Raw genomic sequence first — 26,273 nt, 5'->3', positions numbered from 1 at the left:
CCAAATTCTAAATTATATTAACCACTTTCAAATAGTTTTATATCAGTTAATTTTTCTTTGTGATATGTGGTGATTTGGCTATATTTATATAATATCAAAGGATTTCCTGGCGTTGCTTGGGCGAAGGGGCGGGGGGGTGGAGTGGTAAAACCTCATTGACAATGGTCATTTTTTTTTTTTTTTTTGTGTTTAGATCCCTTGTAGGAGGGTGTACATTATAATATATGTATAATTGTGTTATAAGCTTTTAATAATATATCAACATTTATGCATTAAAAAAATTGTCTAGAGGACAAGTTCATTTTTATTTTTGTCAAAAATTACCAAATAGAAATTTGCAAAAAACTTTTTGCACTAATTTTTGCAAAAACCAGTAGTAAATAACATTTATTGGCGTTGTAAAGAGAAATACATACTTACCAATATTTTTTTCGTACTTGCAAAAAAGAAAATGAAGGATAATGTCGTCGAAAAGTTCACCCTTGGTAACTGGTACACTTTTGCAAATATTGCAAAAAAATATCTAATAAAATGTTCCAGAAATTGAAAATACTAAAATGCATTGTGTTAAAGTCTAATATTTTATGTACAAATTGCACTGTTTTGTGGCATTTCTTCTTAAAAATTGAACATTGACGTTTGATAAAGAAAAAGAGAAATAAAATTGTAAAATTGTTCATAAAACGGCAGATATTTCTGTTAAATATCAACTTTTATGTGTCAAATTTATATGCAAACTAATATCCAGACAAATTTTTATAAACTTTATTTGAATTACGAATCCAATATTTCATTGAAAGATCTTTTCTTTACAACTGAAAATAATATATATATATACCCATTTTCAGCGATATCTTTTTTTTTTTGTACATAATTTTTTATTTGGAAAACGTTGCAATTGCACAAAAAAAAAATTATTAATTCATTTTTAATAATATATTGGATATTCATTAAATATTCTATATAGGAACAAAAGTGCATGAACCGAGACCAATAAACAATATATCGTTGTCTCTTATCGACTTTATCGTTTCCGGTTCTAGCGGTTCAAGAGCTGGAAACGCTATACCGATAAAGACACAACCTTGTTTATATTTAATGATAAAAATAATGGGCATGTTAAAAAATAAATCAATATGCTAACCCTGACAATTTGAAGAATGTTTTGGAGGAGATCAGTCACAATCAGCTCTGACAAGGAAGGAGGGGAAGAATGATATAAACAATGGCATTTGCTAAAATTTCTCCGACGTCGATCCCAAATTCTACTCTGACTCCAACAAGCACTTACAATTATAACTCCGAAACAAATTTTCAAGCTTTATCTCCGTCTTTTGTGAACTGACCTAAATGTTCAATCAGTTTTTCAATATATTTTGAATCTATTTTCTATATATAATAGGAAATGAAGTTCAGTACTCAGGAATTAAATAATCATGACAACTTTTAAGCAAAAGAAAATTCATTCTGCAGGTTACTAATTCAAAAATAAACTGTGCGTACTAAAAAATTCCCTCGATTTACATTACTATTTATACTATATATATAAGCAGATATTTTGTTCCTCAAAGTTAGCAATTTTTATGGCATTCTATCACTTTCATTCTTTTCTACGCTCACCTCAATTTAGCCAATATCCATGTCCCTAATAATTAGTCTACATTTTTCGAGCACCATTGCAAGAGTGCTTCAAATTCCACCAATGAACATTCAGTACCTCTACTCATAAGGAGAACTAAAGTAGAAAATCGACATTCTGTAACTAAATAAATTGCAAATGTCATGTTAGTGTAATGTATTGTCTTTTATATACTTTTAGCTCATGACGTAGGGATTTGTTTTAAATAGATAGTAATGTACCTTTTGTTTTATGAGTTGATATATTTTAATAGTTATGTCTATGTACATCCTTTTAAGTGTAATCCATTATAGAATATATATTAAGTGTATGATTGTATCCCCAATAAAAAGGTCTTCTTATTGGATTTGCTCCGGTCCGTTACTTCCGTCTGTTGGTGGTGTTCGTAGAACACTACAATAAGTGGGAGTAACGCCGTGATAAGCTATCGTTAATATTAAGAACATATTGATTCTCTAAGCACAAATGATCTTGATTGTTTAAATATGAATATTTCTACTATAAAGCAAAGAATAGACTAAAAGTTACTCATTGGCTAATTAATTTAAACTTTTTCTCCTTCTTTTTTGAAGCAAAGGATGAGAGATAAAATGAACTTATTTGCAAATGATATATTATAGCGATGAACTCTTATTCTATATCCTTGACTCCTTTCCTTAATTTTACTTTTGTACTATTGACTTTTTCATAAATATTACCTGTGAAAATATATGTTGTTACTAGGCAGCACACATTCACTCTAGTCACATTATAAAAAACAAACGGAAGTAAACGGTACCTTTGATGAAAACAACTCACTACCTTCTCATGAATATATCATTATTAAGTAAACTAGACGTTCAATTATGGATCTATAAAGCTAGCTGTAAAAATTATGACCTGCTGGTGTGTAGAAAAAAATCAAAAATAGAAATCAAAAATTAACATGATCACCCTGACTCTGGGAGGAGAGCAGCTTAGCTGTTATGACATTTTATTAGATTAGCTGTTATCAATTCTGAGAGGAGGAAAATGAAAACAAATCCCACTTCTTAACTAGCAAGATTATAAGAAATAATTACTACGACGTCGGTCCTTCATTCTACTCTTAGTTAGTCCAACAAAGGCAGTAGTATAACTCTCCATTATCATTGATCTCACACACTTTCTACTTAAATGCTGTTCCTCAAGAATAAAAGAATACTGAGTACAGCTTTGGAAAATAAAACTAAAAAAGTCTTGTACTCTATAATGTAATATTTTATACAACTATAAACATAAATCTTTCTATTGTTCTATTGTAACACTTTCAGAATATATAAAAAAATATTTAATTAATTTCCATGTAAATAAAGAAATCAAATCCTCAAATGACACATAATTGTCAATTTTTTACGCCAACAACAACAACAGGAGGTTGGCTGCAAGGGCTGCAGCCTCCCCCCAAAAAAAAAAAATGAATTTTTGCTTTTTACTAGATAATCTAATATTTTTAAATTGTTTTCCAATAAATTTAAATCATTTTTTAAATTTAAGTGAAAAATAATTAACTTTTCATATTTTTTTACTAAAAATTTAACTTTTTGTGAATAAATATAGATTTTTGAAATTTTATTTAATATTTGAAATGTTTGTAAAAAAATGTTAAATTTAAACTTTAGTTTTTTAAATTTTCTATCAGAAAATTTATTTTTTTGTATAGAACCTATCTGGTTGAAGTAGGATATTGTGAAGATTAGCGATACAAAGGGATAACATCTTACAGCTAACATGATAAAAAAAGGTCAAATTAGGTTCCGGTAATAACATTCATGGCTCATATTTCACTTGTCTTTGACTAACTTTCTACAATTGTAAAAATATATATGCTCATATAAACAATGGGTTCAATAATTTTATTTTTATGATTTTTTAATACCCCAAAAAATTTCCTTTCTATGTAGATAATAATGTTATACACATTATTTGATTAGCTTATTGATTAAGTAAACACTGTTTTGTAGATATTTTAAGCTGTAAATATAATGTTTGTTCATGAAGAAAGTTTTGAAAAGAACTAGTACACAAACAAAATATTAGTACATTTTTACATGTAATCATAAAAATTTTATACCTACTCATTCAGACCTATTATAAGAATATACATATACGATACACCCTTCACTGTACGCGGTTTGGTACGATATAATATTGAAATGTTTTTTTAAACATTTAATGATTTTTTCGAATTTTTTCCGATATTTTATTATTTAATAATATCTTTTACGCAGGTTATATAATCCTATTGTTCTTGTATTCATTTTTCTTATCTTCAAAAAGATAATATGATTTAAATTTTCAGGTAACTAACAAGACTAATTAGTAGTCACAATATCGACAGCTGGCGAATTAAGTATTTTGCTTGATTCAGATGTACCTGTCATTTCGAGATATCGTGAAGATAACTTGAAAACATTTGGAAATTTCTTTAAATTATCCCTCCACCATAACACTGGGTTTTTGTCAATTGGGATGTATTTTATCATTTGAAGTCATGATCTTTTTTGTATAAACAAATACAGAAATGTATAACAGGTATAAAAGAATAAATCAATATCTCAATCTATTAATTTAAAAAAAATATATATAATATCAAAATATTTAATATGTAATTAACTATACATATACGTACCGAACTGAGGGTAGAAACGTACCGAATTGTAGAAGTAGTACCAAACTGAATCCTGGTACAGCCCTTTACCGTACCCTTCCTAACATATATATTGTTGTAAAATGTATGATCATCTCATAAGAAGATTCATGGGAATGAAATCTGTATATATATAATGTAAGAATGTACCTTTGTATATAATATATTTATATCAGTATCAATAGAAACATCGTAAGATGATAACTCACCATGCGCAGCCGACAAATAAAGTACCTTATCCACGAAATAAGAGGAATGTAACTCATCAAATTACAGCATTTTATTGGAGGAGTGGAGTCCTTGACATTAGAGGAAAGGACTGAGGAATTGATGAAGAAAGTTCAATTCCAAAGTCAAGGATGTCTTACAAGAAATGAAGTAGAGATTCAAATCTGAGTTGGAATGGGAAGAAGAGGAGGCAAAGACTGAGGAGATCATTCTTGAAGAGGTCCCTGAAACAGTAGAAAAATTAAGGCTATCGATCCTAAAACTCTCAAAACTTCTGTAAAGCCAAACGAAATAAATCGCCCTCCTGTCCAAGAAGTCAAAACTGCAAAAATAAATAATGAGTTTGAAGCCAGAGACTCGACACTTGCGGAATTCAGATCATATTGGACAAGTTTCGAGCTCTATTAACTATTAAGCGGAGCAATAATGAAATATAAAAAATAGTCTAGATTTAACATTAAAGAGTGTATTATCATTCACAACAACTCCTGACACTATAATAATGGACATCGGATGATATTTGGATAAATATACCAAAAATTACTTCATGCAGTCGTCTGTCTTTGTATCAAAATTGGAGAAGTCTCCGAAACAGATATTACGGCATACATGAATTAATTGTTTCATGTTATCGTCTGCAAAAACCAGGCTTATGAGCGATCAGGAAAAAAAAATGGAATCATAAACAAATATACAACCTCTTTAATTCTATATATGTATATAGATATAACTATTTAACTTAAATAAAAATTTCTTTTAACCTTTTTCAAATGTATTTATTTATAATATTTTATAATAATAAAAAATAAAATATATCTAGAAAATAACTAAAATATAGTCTGCTAGCTAATAATAAAATATATACATGAATCATTTCTCTCCTAGCTCTTTATTTAACATTAACAGGAGCTGCTTCTCAAAGCTGTCGTCTCTCAGGCTCTGTTTAGTCCTCCTTAGGATCTGATTGGCCTTGGAGAACAAACGATCGCTGATGGCACTACTGGGAAGTACGACATTGTATCTTTGAAATCCCTTTTTGACCCTTCAGTAGGCCAAGATCATTTCCAGACCTTGATAGTCATCAGCCAGGTATCTTTCCACTTCCTGCTTGGCCCTATCCATCTTTTTGGGACTTTTGTGAAGAAATTACTCTCTTTTTGCACACCTTGAGACAGTTGACCGGATGGCTGATCTTGAAATAAGATGGCTTTCTCCAGAAGGAACTGTTTTTGCTTTTTCTTGAGTCTCCTCAGTAAGAAAGGCTAATTCGACTTGAGGGAGATAAGCTAATATGTAATTCTGTACAAATTGATCGGATTGTATTTTTTTTTTGCTATTTCTCTTGCAATATAGTGATATGAAGATCAGAACCCATTGCGATGCGGTACTGCTATCAGCGATATCATATCGTCGCTAAGATAAAACTCTGATTAACAAGCCTGACCAGATATTTTTTTACTTTTTAAAGGCATATTTTTCTAGACATGCAGTTTTATACGTTTTGTGTGATGCAAAACGTTTAAAATATGCAAAAGAAACGTGTATTCTTGAAAACTTTGGAATGATCCTTTTATTTTTAATGTAACATCATTATTCCACATATGAAATCGTATCAACAATTATAAAGTTATGAATAGGAATGATGTTTTTAAAGAGCGCGAGGAGAATACAAGAGCGATACTTTTGAATAGTCAAAGATCATGCTAAAGAAACAAAATTAAAAATGAGCATTCTAATCCTGGCATTTTAAGGAATGTTATGCAAGAGAGCAGCATAGATATTTTAGAATGTCATTAGATTACCTGCTATCAGTTAGCAGATGAAGGAAGTAAAAACAGGCTGCACTTTGTATCAAACAACAACATCAGAAGAAATTACTCCATTTTCGATCCTCTAACAGGGATCAACAGTTATAACTTCTCAACAAAGACTCAATATTTCATACAGTAGTGATTATCTTATGCAAAGATGTTCTCCCTTCAAAAATAATTAATAAATGCTAACAGATTTTGAAAAAAAAACAGGTTGCAACTACAAAAAGTATAGTACTTGTTTCAAAGTCAAACTTTTTACAAGTATAACAATTGTAGAATTTGCTTGTACAGATTTGAACAAGTAGAATATACAGCTATATATTCGCACATTTAAAAATGGGCACTTTTTCACTTCTCGAAACATCTGAAAAATTTATTCGCATATTCCTCGTACGTTTCTCGTGGCTGAATAAACAAAGTCTAACTCCCAAAACATACGATTAATGTACCAAAAATATAGGGAAATACATATGCAAAAATGTTTGATATTTCACTTGTTTGTAACAGAATATTAAAAGATAATTTGAATAATGTTTGAGAGGAAAACAGATAAGCTGTCATTAAGTTTTATTATATTAGTTGCAAATATGAGAAGAAATAAATAAACACAAATCGCACTCCGTATGCACTAAGAACACCTGTACACAGCAGGTGTCAACCAGCGTTTTTGCTAAAGATGACAAGTCGAAAAGAAAACCTTTATTTTGTATATTTTACTTTGGTAAACTAAATATTTTCTTTTCAAGACGAAATAAAAATGATACAAATTTTTCCAAAAATGGACCATATTAAAACTGGTAGAGAATAATAATGACTCCAACGAAAATCTTCAATTCTACTCTGAGTACATCCACTAAGTACTTGCTTGTTAAAATTCCCCCCAGCATTATTATACATCTTTCATAAACACATGTAGTCTTGGTTACTTTATATTAAAATGATATCTCCTACATAATTAAGAATAAGGCTAAAATCTTTTGAAACACAAAAATAGAGTTCAGACTTTTAATAAAAGATTTCATGCGCGAATAAATTCTTAAGATTTACAACTTTCTATATATATAGGTATACATAAAAACATATACTACTTTTTTTACGTATTTCTTTGTATCTATGGGCAAATATTGCAAAAACTACCAATGAATAGAAAGCCTTAATTGATTTATAACTTTTTCTTTTACCTTAACGAAACATTCATTGGTAATAAAGCTCATGATATCCTTGTAATGCGTCTTATAAAATAAAAATACAAAATTGGCAAAACATTGAAAATGTTTAGATATACACAAATTCCTGTAATTGGATTGTGTTTATTTTTGTTACAGTTATAAATATTTTGAAAAATAGTGATTGAAAATTTATTTGACTCAGCTAAAAAAAACTAAAATTAATTGAATTTACTTCTTATTAGGCATAGGTTTATTGACCTTTTCGGGAGTCACTATATCTGATCAAGCAAATGTCTTTACTTTACTTTTCTTTTGTAATATGTATATATTATGTTTACAGATGAATATAACAAGGTCTAAATAAGAAAATATAAATAATGTTTCTAGGATACAGTTTTTGATTACCACATTAGATGTTTCCTAAATTGATTAAGATACAATGATTTAATTAAGAGATTAAAAAAAAACACATCATTATTTGCACATTTTAAAATACCGGATGTATACTTTATAAGTAACAATCAACATATATATGTCAGTCTTGTTGAAGATTGTAAGTAATCATATTTCTTATCAGAATGAAAATAAGCTTAATTGTTTTGTGAGGGAAATTTAAATTAAGTTTCAAAAACTACTACGTGGAACTAGATTTGTAAAAAAAATAAAAATATTTTAAAGAACAGTGCGTTTTCCATTTCTCTAGTACTCCCTGCCTCAATCATATAATACTGAAAACTTGTAGGCAATGGATCAAACGCGCCCACTACAAATGGGGTTGAATTACTGAGAAATGGCCATAATGACATAACATAAGTTCAAAAAGATATTTGTCATATTAAACATATTCTTTAGATTCAAACAGTCGAATATATACCTATACTAATGAAAAGACCTGTGATAGGCTTGATATTGGAATATTATATAAACTTATGAATGCCAAAGTCCTGTTTTATATATATATAGGTATATATTTACTTTAAAAAAATAGTAATATGCTTAAATAATAAATAATTTTTTTATCATAAAAATATGAAAAGTTTCCAACTTCAACGTGAAGATGGTAACTATTGTAAATAAGAGATAGACACATCTACCTAGCATCTGTTGACAGTTAATCATCAATGTTTCACCCATTTTGGACGTGCCATTGTTATTTAATAGTCATTTGAGTTAGTTAATGTGAGTATTTTTACGAAAATGGACAAAATTGAAGATTCAGTCAGATCTAGAAGGAATTTCAGGATTTGCTAGGGGCTAACTCCCAAAGGCCTGCACATGCTTTCAACCTCTTATAGAGACTCTAATTGATGCTGGAGATAATTTTATAAAATAAAATAAATCAAAATCCATCAAGCCTTCAGAACCTGGTTATATTTTTTTAATCTAATAATTGGTTGGAGAAAAAAAGTGCTTTTGGGGGAAAAAATATTTTTGCGACACACTGGTGCTTGTGCACCAGTGTATATTTACTCCTTTAGAAGAAGAAAGAATTGGAATCACGCACACTGATTTAAAAAGAATTACTTATTGCGAGTACGTTATTTTATTGCACCTAAAATGTCTGCTTTTGTAGCCTATATTAGTGTTTTTTTAAAGTTATATTTTAACTGCATCTTCATGGTTTCATGATTTGTCTTATTTTCAACAAAATTGATCCAAGTACTGAGCAAAATCATAAAATATAGATTGTGGGTACATGCTTCCGGATCTGAAATTTTCCTATGTACATGTAAATGCCTTGTAAGTACAAAAAGGAAATTACAAAAAAGGAAAACTTTCTTAAAAGTCTATTCAATTTATCATTTTATCAAAATGATAAGAATCATACATTATTTTATTGTAAAGACATACAATTCTATTATTTTTTTTAAAAAGAACATTCTAAAAAATTTAACACTTTTAAAGATTTGTTGAAAGATAAAATATTTTTTAAATAAATAATAGGCTAGGGGAAAATTAATTTCGGAGTTTTTGCTTTATTAAAAAAATTTATAAGCAGTGTTACAATCACCGATGTAAGCCCCGTTCTGTTTGATAACTTGTTGCCATCGATAAACTTCATTATTGCCTTTTTATTGGCAAAAAAACTTAGACATCCAATTTTCACATTACTCTATTGAGGCTAAATTTGGAGCCCAAGCTTGTTGGGCATAGACAAGAACAGGTGGCAGTCAGTTGGTACCAGGTCCAGACTGAAGGGGGGATGTATAAGAACTTCCCATCCGAGCTCCCAGAGCTTCTTGCACGTGCTGCCTGGCGTTGTCTTGATTATGTATTGTTGTCTCATATTCATCAATGCTGGCAACTTCTGTTCGATCGCTAGCTTACAACAGTCGAGTGGTTCAAAGTAGAGGACATAATTGAGCGGGGGAAAAATCGCTCAAACTACTGTTGTTCGACATAGACCGAAAAAGTATCGATCCCGAATAGTTTTTAAATTTTCTACGTCGGTTTCGACGCATTTTTCACTTTCAGGTAGTAAAAATGTAAAAGATGGTGAATTTCTGCCTTTCAGGTATCCATATTCGAAGCATGTTAATTAACGACTGAACTGGCCAATTGTATACCATTTTTAGTATTCACTCACACCTTTAAAATAAATGATCGTCTGATCCTGTATGACCAATAATGAACAAGATATACTTAGTCAAAAAAAGGGGGTAGGAAATAGGAGACTACATTTTTCCTAAACTATTATTAATTCATCAGTATTAATTTTATTACACATTTTAGGCCCCAGCAGTAGAAATTTAGAGTTATAAAAGTCATATTATTGTTAATAAAGGTAAAGAAAATCAGGAGCACCCCATCTCAATACCAGAGCAATTCATAATTTATGATTTTTTATCTAATATAATCCTAAATAGTTGATTTAATTTTTTCCTCAGTCCTTTCCCTGTAAATGAATCCAAAAAAGTCAAAACCATTTTTATTTATTAGATGATTATTACAAAATTGAATTATATATAAGGTTTTTGTGTCTACGCGTATCTATATTGTAAAAATGCATGAAGTTATTAAATTTATCACTGATAAAAATCCAAATTTGTATAGGGTAGAAATATATTATGTTCATATTAGAATCCTAAAAATTAAACGAATAAACAATTCAAAACTCAAATAAATAGCAGTACATAAGTATATCTTTCCGTAACTGAGAGCAAGATTTCAATCAACTTTATCAAGAACAACATGCATATGGCATCAGGAGTATTTTTTTAGTATAGGTAAATTGTTATAATTACACTTTCAACTATTTTTCGAAGTATTTTTTCCATTTTGATTGAGGTAACTCCGAAACATCGGTTTTGAATATATCAGTGGCTTCTTTTGGCGAATCAAAAACTCTTTGTTTGAGCCAAAGTGTGAGAAAAATTTGTTAATAAAAAAATTGTTGATAAAAATTAAAATTAAGGAGTAGCTATGAAATCCAACTTTAATTTTGATAAAAATCCAACTTTAATTTTGATAAAAATCCTTATAGGTTGCTTTTTTATTGACGGGTAACATATTTATTATGGACTATTTTGTTTGCATTCTTAAGACAAAAGTAAAATATTTACTATCATTATTTCATAGATATATTTGATTCATTTATAGACATTATAATTTAATTTGGTGGATGCTTTAAGAAAATTATCTAAATTATAAATTAGCTATTGTTTATAACTTTTATTGGGTTAAAATTGCTTATAATGGCACCAATATGGCTATATCACATCATTAAAAAAATCATCTGAAATCAATATGACTTCATTTGTGTTGACGGGACATATATATAGTTATTTTAACAAATGGCACAACTTGCTTCATAATTGATACTTAACCAAATGTCAACAAATAGTCCTTCGAACACCTTCTTCTATGTTTTTTTAAAGTCATTAACTAACTTTTATTCTTTTCATATGAAAAATAAACTCCTGTTGTTATATGTAAATATTTTTTACTATTTGTCAAAATACGGTTCTTAAGCAATGATCATGATCTATTCATCGATATATATATATATATTCCTTTCCCTTATGTTCCCACTTGGTAACACTTTATAAAAATATTTTTTCTTTCATGTGTTCATTCATGTATATGTTCGTATAAGAATATAAGGGAACTGCTTGATGCAGTTACAATCCAACTTGATGAGGACCATTTGTTAAAATAAATAGGATGGTCAATACTCGGCTGTCTGTTCTACATATCTATACCATTATTGTTTGTTTCAAGTCTTATTTATTTTGTTTTTACATAGCACAATGCATAAACAATCCAGACGTGAACATTTTATAATATATTATTATGTTTATTAATGAAAGAAAACAAATAAATTTGAAAGGAAGAATATAATTGGAATCCATTGAGAATTTAAGTTTTAATGCGTATATTTAATGAAATAATACCCCGGGAAACAAACAATTTAAGTTCTTTTTATTATAATCCTAGAAAATGAAAATTGTATTATATCAGAATCCAAGAAAATATCATGATCCGGTTAGTAAAGGGTGTAACATTTAATGTATTATTTTTTTTTATAAAAGATATTGTCATACGGAACCCTTATACAAATCCAATTAAAAATTGTTTCCTGTAGGATGTCGACTTCAAGCCTCTTCGCTATCAAATCGACTTCAGAGAAGGATTGGTAGAGTTGTTCCCTTTGTATGGAAGAAAAAGAAACGAGTCAGCACTTCTTTTATGACTGATCAAGCATCCTCAGAGTCAATACTGTACTAGATAAAATAATTAAACAAGAATACGGCATGGATGGGGCATACTAGACTGCATGATCACTACCTCAAGTCAACATTTAATTCCTTTTAACATATACTTTTTAATTACATATAATTTAATATTGCTTTAATGATGAGGTTTTGGCAATGGAGGGATCAGAAAAGTCCTTTACTAATATTATTACTTACCTCTATTTAAAAAACAAACAACCAATGATGCTATAAATAATGTCCAAAATATATTCAATTAATCCCTCGGAACTGGGATTTAATTCTACGCAACCTCGAGCCTAGTAACAGTATTGTTACAAAATGGAGAAAGTACTTTTACCATTTTATTGTTATTATTTACTTTCTTTCAATATTTTAACGAACTTCAATTAATTTATTGTGATTATTATATTGTCTCTATTAATCTATATTTTATCTACCATTGATTTACAATAAATGTCGATTTGAATAAAAATGAAAAGCTTCGTTGAACTCAAAGATACTTGGTTTGCTACAAAGGCAGTGTGTTTTGGTTGGGATGTGGCTTAAAACTGCTGCCTATATTAAGAAAACAACAATTTTTTAGGATCACTTCGTAAGTATACCAAAAGGACCATTCTTATTTAGATGTCTCAGGTTTACGATATTTTTTCGATTTTATTCCCCCTTTACAATTCTAGCAAGAATTATCGTAAATACTTTTTGGACCATGAAATTTTTTTACAATAAGGGGTCAATGATTCCAGCTTCTTTCAAAATTTGGGGAAATAGGTTGAATATATTTTGAAATTGAGGATTGATTGTTGTTTTTACAGAAATTTGTATTTAAACGTGGGGAGTTTAATACATTTTGTGATGTAAGCGAGCTTGCCTACGGGAGCATCGTTTATGATCACATTGCAATTGACTATTTCGTCAAGAGAAAATGAATAATCAGCAAAACTTGTATAGTACCAAACTCAAGAAAAACTTTAGCTCTGTTATAATTATTAACAGGATTGAGCAAGTTTGTTGTTCTTAACTCAATTAAAGGTACGCATTTACATATAGGGTCATTTTATTGATGTACTGATTCTCAAGTCACCATTCCTTGGATTCAAAAACCAATATATACTTGGAAGGAATTAGTCAATAGTTGTGGATGCTTAATAAATTCCTAGGAATCTGAAACTTTATATTTGAATGGAACGTCTTTGCTCTTGAGTTTGAGTGATCAGTGGCCAAATCAGGATAATATATGTGCCCATGATGAATCACTAAATGAAAGGGAGTGATGAAAAAAATCAGTGTATATTGTGGCAATACTGAAGAAGGATTTATATGATCCTTTTCAAAGCTATTGGAAGTTGGCTTGACTTTTTACATAGAATCAACATTGGATTTGTTAGAATTTTTGAAATTCTAGTTTTCCTACAACTTTAGAAATAAAGGAAGCTGAATATTCGAAAGATTATGAAGAACTATTTTTTCCCTTAAGACTCATAAAGGATAGTCGCCTTTTCTCCCTAGATCTAGTCGTGGACCCTGCTAGGAGATTAATCAGGGTGGGAGATTTTTTCCGAAGCGATTCGTTGGATGATCAATTGAATAGGTGCTCCGAAAAAGATAATTTTGGACAATCAAACATCGTATCTAAACAAATATCTAATACAACTATTTTTGTACATATTATTCTATTATTTGGGATTTTCTTAATTCAATAAGTCCACGTTAAGGAGAATTTTATGCCCAGATCATTGCATCGATCGGGTGTAGAAAAGTAATGAGACCTTCTAAAAATACAGTTTCGAATAGGTGTTGTTTATTAAATCTTAAAGTTCCAATTATTTTTGATAGCTTAGATTCTAAGCCTTTGATTGATGTACATGTTGTATACAAAAACTCTGTATATGTCACGATGGAGGGAAGAAGAACAATCATAGACAATTTAATCCACACCAGGAGAAGAATTGAGAGGTCACTCCTGTTCCAAAGTCAGAAAGAACTCAGAACCAATCTCATCAAGCAAAATGATTAGGTGGTATGCTTTGGCAAAGCTAACAACAGCATCAGAAGAGTCACCAAGACTAAACATCCAGCCTCTGTGATGACGTTGGGGGTTGTGGCACCAAATGGAGAAAAAATGTATCCATTTTGGTTTCCTATTCGATACCGATTACATGCAGCCGACTTCTTTATGTGTTGAAGGAACATGTGGTCCATAGATCACCAAGGGCCTGAATAAGTCCAAAAAGGCCACGTACTTATTTCAGCAGAGCAGGGCTCTGGTCCAACTATTAATATTGTAAAAGAGTGGATGAATAGAAACATGAATTTCTGGTCCAAGAACCTTTGGTCCCCTCAGAGGCCAGATCAGGATCCTCTGGATTACTCTATTTGGTGGGAAATTGCGAAGAAGGTCCACCCCTAAATATTGATGCCCTGAATACCTCCGTTAACCAGGAGTGGAGGATCAAGAAAAAGGACTATATGTACAAGGGGTTCCGACGACGGTTGAGGTTGTCATTTAGGCTTATGGTGGCCAGATTCATAATAAATGTTCATTGTTATAATAAAGAATATTATAAAATAAAGTTTTCTATTTACAACATCATCCTGATCCATTGTCAGCATTTTATTGAATAATTAAAGGCAGATCTCCGTACTTATTCTACACCCGGTATAAAGAAACCTCCCAAACTTATACATGAAAAAGCTCTTTCTTTTACGATATGCCCTGTCGTGAATGATATCAAAATATCTATAAATCAACGCCCTCTCACATTTTTCATTTCCGATACTCGTGATTCTGAACCCACCACACTTATATAAATCTCAACCATTATAAATTTTTGAAGATTTTTAGGCAAGAACATGGACTCAAAGGTTGGTTACAAGTACTGTACCGTCTTCGGGAGCATCTTAAGACGTAATGGTCCAAGAATACTTGCAACAGCTGTAGATACGAGGAAAATGGAGGAAATGTATGAATTAAATTCAAGTCAACGACGTTGTAGTTATCTCTGAGAAAAAATGAGAAAAAAGTACCTTACAATGAATGGGCGTTAGGTCAAATTATGAAAAAATTGTAGCTTGAGATGCTGATGTTTGGACTCAAAAAGAGAAGATTTTTTTAAATATACATTTCTGCTCAACCTGTTCAGAGAATTCACTTATTTGAGATATACGTTTGATTTTCATTTTAACTATGTATTGATTGTTATTTACTAATAGTTTATAAATTTTCATTTATTATTGTTGAGAAATTAAATATACAAACGATAATGAGTGATGCTTGTCCTGGATAGAATACTTTATCTATTTGATTAATTTTCCTCTATTTCTTTTATTATTAGTCTACGTTGTGTTTTTTTTTCATGCACTTGTTCGCTTCGGTAAACCCCTCAAATTATTCGAAACTGTACATTGTAATAATGTGATGTCCTCCCAATTTTAATGTACGGATCTAAGATTTGGAATCCTTCAAGAAAGTACTTGGTTGATTCCTTAGAAAAGGTGCAAGCCAGGTTTGTGTCGTTTTTTCTTTCATTGGGAGATAACGAGAACTACGAATGCAAAATCAAACGACTTGGCCTCATCACTTTGTCTCATAAACGTCCAATTAAAGATATGATTACACAACACGGAATTTTAAGCAAAGAGATGAACCTATCTCCCCCCAACCCCGATACTAAATAAAGGCTATCTGCTTTACAAAACGAGACTCTCCACTCAAAACACCAACTACCTATCAAAACCAAAGATTGACATTTATTAGCAAAGTTTATATAACAGATCTATTATTCTTTGGAACACAGGGCCAGGGAAGTGAGGCTGACCTAAATTAGTAAATTCTTTTTTTGTGACACATGTTTTTTTCCCTCTGCACTTTCCCGTTTTTTTAAATTTTTGTCTTTTATATTTTAAAATTTGTATCATAATTGCATCATTATTATTAAGAACGATAATTTTTATATTTTATAAAAATTAATAGACATTTATAGGCTTGGTATATCGCCGCTGGTGGAAATAAATAAAAAATAAATAGAAAGCTTGAGTTTTACCACCTTTGTAGCCACTTTATTTCATTTATCAAGGTTTAAAAATTTCTGTTAATGTGGAGTATCGTAACAAAAATTTATTTTACATTCCATTCTTTTTTTATTGCATCATATGAAATATCGGAGGAAATATTTAAATTTCTTAGATTTTTTTCCAATACTGATACGATGCAGATATTGAATATTTTGCCCCATATATCGGTTTTCCGATCGGATACATCAGTCTACATCAATATTTTACGTCATTTCTTGGGTGTTATCATCACAAGTGTTCCTCAATGATAAGTACAACATTAAAATTCATATTTATAGATACGTAGGCTGCAATATATATTTTTTAATGAAAATGCAAATATTTATCATCAAAAATGGTTTCATTGTTTTTCAAAGTACTCTCCAGCATGAGTTATACACTTTTGCATGCGCTCAAACCAACTGTCGAAGCTCTTTTTCCACTCCGATTGAGACACCTCCAAAAATGGTTTTTAAACGCTTCAACAGCATCTTCTGGTGAAGAAAATCGTCGACCACGCATTTCATTCATGATGTGTGGGATAAAAAGAAGTCATTGGCACCCAATACCCCCCCAGTCAGGGTTGTACGGCGGATAACCCCATCAATTAGACGATTTAGCCGGTCAAAAAGGCGCTGGTTTGAGCTGATGTGTGACAGATGGCATTGTAATGGTGAACAATGATTCGTTTTCTCTTGTTCGTTTTTCGAATTTCTGCGAAGAATTCAGGCAAACAAATTGCGATGTACCACTCAGAATTGACAGTCCTTCGATGCTCAAGTGGAACAGTCGCCCCATTACCAGTTTTGTCGAAGAAACAGGGGACCATTTGCTTCGAAGTGATTCTTCCACGAACAACTTTCGTTGGATTTGGCTCGTCTACAAGGACCCACATGGTCGATTGTTGTTTTGTTTCGTACTCATACGTATAGATCCATGATTCGTCACCTGTGATGATCTTATAAACGTCTTTTGAAGTACTGCAAGTGTACTTTGTCACATTTATTGGCAGCCATTAACACGAGCCTTCTTTTGAGCAATTGTCAAATTGTGCGGTATCCAACGAGAACAAATCTTTGTTACGGGCAGGTGTACATGCAATATCGAATATATACTGGTGGAAGAAATGGTGCTTCTATATCACGGTATGTCACATGACGACCTTTCATTATCAATTCACGCACGGCATCAATGTTCTCTGGCACAACGACTGTTTTTGGACACCTTCGCGGAATTCGTCCTTGAGCGAGCGTCGGCCACGATTGAATTCATTCAACCAGTTTTTCACAGTGCTATAGGATGGTGCTTCATCGTTATACAAAGAATTGAGTTCATCAATGCACTCTTGTTGTGATAATCCACGTCGAAAGTTATGAAAAATGATTGCACGAAAATGTTCACTACTTAATTCCATTAAATTAATGTGGTAATCCGGACAATTTGAAGAATATGTGAGAGTCGAGCAGCTTAGATATCATGGTATTTAATTAGATTAGCTGCTATCAGTCTTGAGAATAAAGAATAAATACAAATCCCACTCCGTTTTTGTCAAGGATATAAATTGATACAAATTATAACAATGCCATTGCTCAGTTCTACTAACTTCTAATAAAAAAAAGTAAAACTGTTCCAGGGGAAATTAATAAAGTCTCATGCTCGTCAAAGTTCGTATTTTTTTCTCATTCTATATAATTATTTGAAAATTGCCGAAATCCTTGTTTGTAAATCAAGAAGAAAGAAAGTATATTTTATCTGTAAATCCTTGCAGAATTTTGTATATTTTCTACATCTCCATCTGGTTTCTGTAACAATTAACGAAAAGTCGTGACACATTAGCTACTTTCTTCTCAAACAACAAAAAATCAAATTCTATATCTTACAATGTAATTTTCCTTTATTTTACATACTAAAGAAGCTGCCTCTTAATTGTGGTTACAATTTTAAAGAGTAATAATTTAATTTCAATTTGTTGTACATCAAAACTTATAAATATCAGCTGTTTGGATTGAGTTTGTGCAATTTTGTATATGTATTATATTGAATATAATTTTGTTTATTGATTTTTTATATATGGTCTTGGTGACATTGGAATAATTTCTTTCATTGAATGCATGGGAAAAAATATCTACGTTGAAGGTGTGATATAATCGAGTCATGTCAATCAATACAAACAATGTTTTACTCGTCAATTGACTGACAGTTCAATAACAGAAAAAGAGTTTTGATAATTTTTTTATCATTACTTTCCCGATAATAGCTTTTAAAAAAAGGGAATTATTCAATATTGATATGAAAGAATGAAATGTTAATTAAATTTATATCTAAATACATGAGTTATATTGTTTTTTATTTATAATATTAATATGGGAATTAACCCTTCTTTAATGTGGCATCCAATTTAAAGTGATTACTTTTCTGGGCCTATAAATACCCCTCCCCTTTAAAAAAACAACAAAAAACAGTAGGTTTTTTGCCGTCGGTTAATAGAATGCTAATTATCGTTGCATTATCCATAAAACAAAAAAAACTTATTTAAACTTCTAACCGCAATACCTCTTAAAGTTTGTATTTAAAAATTACCTTTTTAAAGTATAATTTTGATTCAGATTTAAAAAAAAACACACTTTATTTTATAACTAAAACTACCGACTAAATCTTATACTACAACATGAAACGATTTACTCGTAAAAATTCGATATGTTAACCAACATAGGGAAAAATCAAACCCTATATTCCGGAGGGTCCTCAAATTATATATTTACTTGGATATTAATCGTATTCATTGGTGTGTTTTATCCATTTCTGCCATCAGTAGTTCTTGAATCATTTTGTTCTTCCTTTCTTTGTCATAATTAAAAAAAAACTATCTCTTGGCCAAATGTTCACTTATTGAAATATATTTTTGTCGAAATCATAGATATTTTGCTGAAAAACTGATGCCAAATTTGACAAAACTCTCACTTCAAAATCAATAATTCATTCAATTTCCAATTAGGTTCAAATTTAGAAAATTTAAAGATATATGGTTAGAATTATTCCATATTTTTGTACTCTTTGGCTTGAAATGACAAGTATTTTTTTTACAGATTGACTTGTTTATATCTGTTAGTACCTGTATAATAAATTGGACCAAATAGACAAGTAAAAGAGTGTTTAAGCAAAAAAAAAACAACACTGCTTTATTGTTTTTAAACCTGGAATGTTAATAGTGTTTTCATACTTTAAATGGACAATGAGATTAAAATGGACGGCATACCAATTAAAACTCGAAATTTTTTTAATAAGATGCCAACAATTTTTAATTTAAAGACACCAATAATAATCATGTAGTTAAATAATTAAAGCTATTTTTATTCATGCCTATTAAAAAAATCAAAAGTTTCGAGAAGTTTTCGATTTTTTAAAGATAAAAAAGTTGTGTAGAATAAATAAAATGTGCCATGAAAGAAGAAAGATTAATTAATTATGATTTGAGTGAAGTGAAAAATTGACCTTTAAAATAGTGTAGACTTAAGCATTGGTTTGATGTTTTATAGCATATACCATATTGAAACGGATTTCAAAAGATTGAAATCAACTCTATTTTTAATAAAAAAAAAGTGCATTTTTTATAATATTAGGCTAAGACTTTTAAATTGATGAATAATTTAGAACAAGGTTTAATTAATATTTGCTTACATTTCTACAAACTGTTACATACTTTTGAAATACTTTAATTTGGAAGTTGGAGAACACTCACCCCATGCATAGAAAAATACTTTTCATAAAAAAGTTAGCTTGTATAATATGTAAAACTGGGTAACGAAAACAAAACAAAAAATATATTGAAATAAAAGCTGATTGAGATTTAAATTATACAGATCCCAAAAAATAATTAGGTTTTCATAATTTGAGTGAAGTTTTTGAATAAGTAAGTTCACCAAATTTATTTGATAAAGTTTAAATTACTTCTTCCATAACGTTACATGGAAAACAAATGGTAATTTGAATTCAAAGATATGAAATAAACATGTATTTAAGAACAATGAACATTTTCTACAGGATTTTTGTGGTGGGGTCAAAATTTGATGAATTTTTTTTTAAATTAAAATTTTTATTCATGTATTTTTTTATTATGGACTTTTTTTTTTTTTGAGGGGGTTTATGTCAAAAGCCTGAGGGGTAAGTCTTCAAGAGGTCATTTTTTAAATCTTTTAATGACAGTTTAGTCTAGTACTGTTTCAAATGTGACAGTACCACGGTAGTACCAGTTGTACCGGTAAACCGAACAATATTAAATAACATATCAAATTTCATCACTTAGAAAATGAGTGGTCGTTTTCGACTTGGGAGAGATTATCTGCCTTGAATGATTTGTAGAGAAGTAATACAAATCTATATACCTATTTATTTAAAATAATCATGATAAATTTATTTGCCAAACTACAATTTGTATTACTACTTATTTGCTATTCCTTTTTTTTAACCAATTATGAAAATCCAGTGTATAATGGGCATGTTTAAAAAAGAAACCGAAAATGAACATGTTAACCCTGACACTTTGAAGAATGTTTACGAGGACCGAAAGAATAATGCTCATGACGTTTCATTAGATCAGCTACAATCAGCTGAGAAAATAGAGGAAGGAGAAAATGTTATAAACAGGGGCATTTGCTAGAATTACCCCAATATTAATCCCCAATTCTACTCTGAGTCCCACAAGGACTTGTAATTATAGCTCCTCGACAAACACCCAGCTTTAAACTCCGTCTTTTATGAGCACACATGAATGTTCAAGCAAGTTTTGAACATAATTGAATCAATTTAAGAAAAGACAATTCCTTCTTTATATTTCCAATTAGAAATTATCCTAACTAAAAAACTCGACAGATTTACATCATTGATCATAACTCTATTTACATCAAATAACAAACCGAAAATATTATTATTGAAAAAACTTGGAGCGCTCTCAACTCTAATATACTTTCTTTTAGGCTTGTGAGAAGTAAAAGATATGCATTGTAGGTGTTTAAAAAAAGAAGGGAAATAACGTCATTAATACAAAATTATATTTTAGATACTTATGACGTTTTTCTGCGCCTTTATTTGTTTAACTTCTGGCTCCTTTGATGTCTTAAAACTCTTGAGTAAGAGAGCAATATAGATTGCCAAAGGAATTTTTATCATTATTTTACATGCATAGGTCTAATTTTTTTTATTTATGTCTCTAGTGATTGGTTGAAAGTCTTTGTTCTTGTGTCATAGGACTCAACAATTTACGCATTTAGATGGACTTCAATTATCAGCAATAATCCAGAAACAAATCATTACGAATACAAACACAGTTAACAATCATAATCAAAAAATGTAAACATTTTATTTGTAACAATAAGAATCTATAGATACCAAACAAAATTAAATCCTATTACGCCATACAACATCAACTACTAGATGCAATAAGTGTGCAATTTAGATAGAGTAATATATCGAATATTGGATAAGGAGTAGTAAGAGTGGGGCTGGTTGATACGAAATTAAGTTTTTCCCATATATGTAGAAAGGATATTAACAAATAAACATTTTGTATAATAATACAAAAAGCGTAGGAATTTTAATCTTGCTCTCATGCATACGACTTCCATCAAATTTAACTTTTTATTGTGACATGGCCAACTTTACTTGAGATATGGCCTCCAAGGGATGCCCTCGTCGCCGCCATTGTATAGAACTTTGCAATAGTTTTGGACCCAATCCTCAAAGCTACATTTTGGCTTATACAGGCAAGAAACCGTAAAAAAGTTAATGTTTTATTGGTGTGTACCCAAATATTTTTGCAGAATACCTTCCGCCAGGACATCCACCGCTTTCTCCACTCCTTAAAGTCCTGATCCAATGTCTGGGTTACATTACTGTGACTGCTTGGGTTGAAGTATAGATCCAAAGCTATTATGTAGTTTGTATACCTTTCTTTGGCTGAAAGTATAGGGTCCCATATTGTTTTCACATATTCTTTGGGTTTTCTCCCCCTTTTTCATTGTATCACTCGTGAACAATGGGAATTCATCCGGATTTGGGTCTTGAAAACACAATTTTCATGGAACGGTTTGGAACGTTCATAACCACTTTCATGGATTTGGGTCTTAGAATGATATTATTTCATTTCAACTTGCCTCACGGAAGGGACACATCCATGCAGTAGTTATTATTGATCAATAGTAAAAGACATTAATATTGTTTATCAGACATATTGAAACAAAATATATTTAACCAAAAGTATCTATTATTTGATTAATGATCCTTTGACACTTTTTACCATTTAAACATTAACTGCTCAGATGCAGTTCTCAACATACAATAAATTATAAATATAAAATATTTGTATTTATTCTCCTATTTTTATAATATGTCAAAAAGTTGTTGGATTGATCCTAGGGATGAATTTATTTATGTTATTTTTTCTCCTTGTGCAATTTTCCTATCCATTGGGGAAAATTAAAAAAACTAATATTTCTTTTTCCCCCCAGCAGAAAAAATGAGTTGCAAAAGGAGTAAAGGGCCCTTACAGTAATTCAATCCTAATCAACCCAACTTTATGGCCGAACAGGCACCTCTCACTATTTTGTAACCACAGATTAACAAAATTTAATTCTTAAAATTTTTTAAAGCAAAACTGAATATTTCACAGATTAACAAAATTTAATTCTTAAATTAACCACAGATTAACAAAATTTAATTCTTAAATTAACCACAGATTAACAAAATTTAATAAATTAACCACAGATTAACAAAATTTAATTCTTAAATTAACAGATTAACAAAATTTAATTCTTAAATTAACCACAGATTAACAAAATTTAATTCTTAAATTAACCACAGATTAACAAAATTTAATTCTTAAATTAACCACAGATTAACAAAATTTAATTCTTAAATTAACAGATTAACAAAATTTAATTCTTAAATTAACCACAGATTAACAAAATTTAATTCTTAAATTAACCACAGAATAAAGAATATTTTCATAAATAAGATAGCAACTATTTGCTACTAAATAGACTCGGTATTAATGCCAATGAATAAATGTAGTTCCTCTATTATGTTTTACATGCACCTCCAGGGTTGTTTTTAGCGTAAGCGGGGGTATGGTACAAAAATAAACCTGCAGGGACCTTTTCATTCTTATATTTTTTAAATTTGATATCATAAAAATAATTGCACTTTCTTTGGTAATAAATGAGGGGCCTTTCCTTTTTTACAATTAATCATTTAAAAAAAAGGTAAATCCTTTAAAATATATGGTAATATAACAAATTTTATGCATCTTTCATTAAATGATATTTTAAAAAAGCAAAAAATAACTTTGATTTACTTATTTAAAATGACCTTTTTTTAAAAAGGTCTTTTATTTCATTATGCATTACGTCTTATGTTAAAAAAATATTCGGTTGATATATTTAAAATTATACTCAGTGACAAGTCCTAATCAAGAGCCTCCAATGCCTCCTAAACCCGGCCTTGAGCACATTCCAAACACATATGTATATCTGAATCCAAGAAATAGATGTTCAGTGCTGCATAAATTGTGTCTTGCTGGTATGTAAAAATAAAAGAAACCAAAGGTAACGTAGTAATCTTGACATCCTGAGGAATGTTTTGGAGTAGAGCAGTTTAGTTGTTATGATATGTTTTATTTGATCAACTGAAAGCAGCCGTGACAGTATAGAAATAAATACAAATCCTACTTCGTATACAACAGGGATATATAGACTGGAATTACTTCTATTTTAGTCCATGTCCACCAGAGATTAAACTTATAACTCCCTAGCAATCCCTCTTTGTTACTCTCAACGTCTTTCATATCACTATTTATTACTTTGATGTTCTCTCTTCAAGAATTAAATGACAATGATGCCTCAAAGGTGATAGGCAAGCTCCAGACTCTTATCACTGTGGTGCGTTTCGGAAGTGTCTGCCCTTCACCAAGAATAGCAGAGATGATGAGTTTAAATTTACACAAATGAAGCCAGACTTTTAATATTTTTAATGCGACGAAAAGGTTGTATTTGGGATGATTGATTTTAAAACATTATATAGTGTTTGTATGTTTTATTTGTAAAATGTACAATATATTAGGTTGTCCATTAAGAATTATCTTCAATACGAGCAATTTTCGAGCGCAACGGTCGCAATTCTTTTTTTTTTTTCATTCATCTGAAGGCTGCTAAGCTATCTATAGTGTTGGTATACTCTCCAACAAAACCACAACAAAACCCATTTACGTACACGCTGAATGAGGATGTGTGGGAAACGGAGAACGAAGAAGAAGTGTTGAGGGGTTGGGGGAAACTGGAATCTCTATCGGACGTACAAAAAAGTCAGAAAAAAGTTAACATATGACCATAATATACTTAAATCCAAGATTAGTCGGTATTGGAATTATTTTATGGCTTTAAATGTAAATTAAATTATAATAAAAAAGCAATGATACTAGCTTTAAAAAATTATAAACCCTGTTCATATTTTCAAACAAAACATATGACTACCGTTTTCTAGAACATATTTGTACTAAAATGAATTTATTGTGCTTTCTTTTTGTGAGTAAGTTTAATGTCACTTCAAAATCTACCATTTTAACAACAATAGGGAATTAGGGCTTAAAGGAAGTAAAAAATATATTAAGAAGATGAAAATCTATTTTGAAAGTGTCTTTTTCAAAAAAAAAAAACAACTTATGATTTTTGCACCAGAAGTTTTATATATAAAAAATAATGGCATAAAATAATATAAAACATTATTTTTAGTTGTAATAAAAAAAAACATAAAATACTTTGTATTTTTAAACTCTATGTAAATGTCTTGTTGGTTTTTTTCTCTCATCTTCCCAAACTTCAAAGGATAAAGTATTATTTAATGCATTTATAAAGTTAATACATAAATAAAAAAGAGCAAAACACAGTTTAATAACTGGTAGGAGCAATGATGTTGCCTGTTGTCAAGAACCTGATAAAGATAGATAGAAAATTGCATTTCTTGAGTATTTGTAAATATACATTTATCATTTATATTTATTTAATATCAATATGATAAAATATGTTTGCATACTAGCCTGTTCTGAAATGTTGTAAGGAAATGGTTAATCTTTTTTAAAGATTGATTATTCATCTAAAATTGTTTTTTATAGATTTCTCAATTTTGAGAATATGTGGACGTTTTTAAGCATTAATTATTTTTTCTTTCATGAAACAAAGTTGTTATTTACAATTTTAAAAGTGGTACACAACCTTTAAAAAATGATCAATATGGCTCAAAATGTATTTTTATTCACTTTTGGTCATGTTTCCCCAAAATGCCTTTTTCAGAACCAGTCTACAGACATATACATAACTTATACATAGTAGAAGAAGTAGGGTAGACCGGAGGCAGTTCTAAAAGGCTTTTATTTGCCTTGAAAGATTCAACTTTCGTGAATATCTTTATTAATACAAAGTTAGTAAACTTGGTAAAAAATAAACCCAAACAATATAAGGTATTATATTATATAATAAACAGTTGAACAATAATGATAATAGTTGAGTCATTTTTATTTTGTATCTTTTTTCAGGCCTTCATAAGTGAACTGGGATTATCTATAACCTAACTATGATAAAACTATTTTTAACTCATCATCAAAATTAATAAGTACTAACTTTGTACTCAAAATTTGTTAAAAATATTGAATATTTCTTATTTATATGCAAATGAAATTTTAGTTATGACATTAAAAAGTTACATTTTGTTGAGAGCTAAAAATAATAATGTTAAGATTTACTTTTATAACAAAGGATATATTTTTTTAGCACAGCCTTGAACTCATACAAGTATTGTTAGTACTTTTATTGTAACTTAAATAGTGTATGAGTTTATGTCAATTGTGTATAGTGTAATATAATTTGTTTTTTATTTTCTTTGTTTTGCACTCGTAAATATAAATTAATATGCTAAAAATACTTTTATACATATGAAACATAG

General features: G+C 29.9%; 1 protein-coding gene across 4 annotated transcripts in view; it reads right to left on the bottom strand.

The window, feature by feature from the left end:
- The window catches only part of Ypel (Yippee-like), a 306,816-nt gene that overhangs the window by 112,565 nt on the left and 167,978 nt on the right, over positions 1-26,273 (bottom strand). The gene's annotated exons all lie outside the window — the stretch shown is intronic.

This window comes from Lepeophtheirus salmonis, chromosome 14 (assembly GCF_016086655.4).
Source record: "Lepeophtheirus salmonis chromosome 14, UVic_Lsal_1.4, whole genome shotgun sequence".
Taxonomy (NCBI): domain Eukaryota; kingdom Metazoa; phylum Arthropoda; class Copepoda; order Siphonostomatoida; family Caligidae; genus Lepeophtheirus; species Lepeophtheirus salmonis.
Note: the sequence above shows the minus strand (reverse complement) of the source record. Positions and strands in the feature narration are given on the sequence as shown.